We start from the raw sequence: 976 nt of genomic DNA on the forward strand, positions 1-976 counted from the left end.
ATTTTGAATACATATTGGGAAGGTAGTATCACAATCTTTTCAGTGCTTAAGCTCTCGAAAGGTGTAACGTGGTAGATCTGCAGGCTTCTCCTGACCCTAACTGGGAGTGTACTTCAAGCAAAAAACATGTTTCTACACAGTGGGTGGTAGTTTTCCATAGAATCAATTTCATATTTGACTGGAACTTTCAGGTAAATAATGTTCCCCATTTAAGTGATGTCCCTGACCAGTGTTTCTTTAGCCTTAGCATCTTGTTTAAATACAGTAGGTTGCTCTTTTGCTTTTGCTACCACTTATTGTTTCTTCCGGACCGGCCGTTCAATGCACTGTCAATGTATTGAATTCTCCAAACCCTGCAGATTAGGAAACCGAAACTCAGAGAGGTCAAGATCACTCGGCTTGTAAATGACCAGGCCCTTTTGAACCCGTTTTAATTTTCCCCAACAGAAAGAACAATCTTTTGAAATGCGTAATCCTATGTAATACAAAGGAAATAAATCTGCTAAAGCACCTATGCATTAGCTCTGTATAATTTCTCTCCTTGCACTTAATCTTCACAACCACCATATCAAGTATTGAAGAACAGACTAAAGCGCTTAAGGATTGATTTGCCTAAGGGGACAGCTCTTCATGGTTGGAGAACGGACTTGCCAAAGCTACTAAAAACTCTAAAAACCACGGAGTGTCTCTGCTTTGTTCAGTACTAGGCTCCGGAAGTCCCGCCCCCCGGGCGTGGAAAAAAATTGACACGGGGGATAATCGGAAAGGGGCGAGGGGCGGGGCCGACTTGGATGCTCTAGCATCCTCCTCTCTATGGCCGCCGCCAGTTGACAAATACTGAGGGGCAAGGCTCCTCTCTATTGGACACACAGCCTCGCGTTAGGCGGGGCATCCCGGTTCGCGGCTCGCTGATTGGCCGGGCGCGCCCCGGAGGCGGGGAGTCGGTGCCCGGGGCGCGCGTTGGAGGACCACTCCT

The sequence above is a fragment of the Dasypus novemcinctus genome, chromosome 21 (assembly GCF_030445035.2).
Source record: "Dasypus novemcinctus isolate mDasNov1 chromosome 21, mDasNov1.1.hap2, whole genome shotgun sequence".
NCBI classification, from domain to species: Eukaryota; Metazoa; Chordata; class Mammalia; order Cingulata; family Dasypodidae; genus Dasypus; species Dasypus novemcinctus.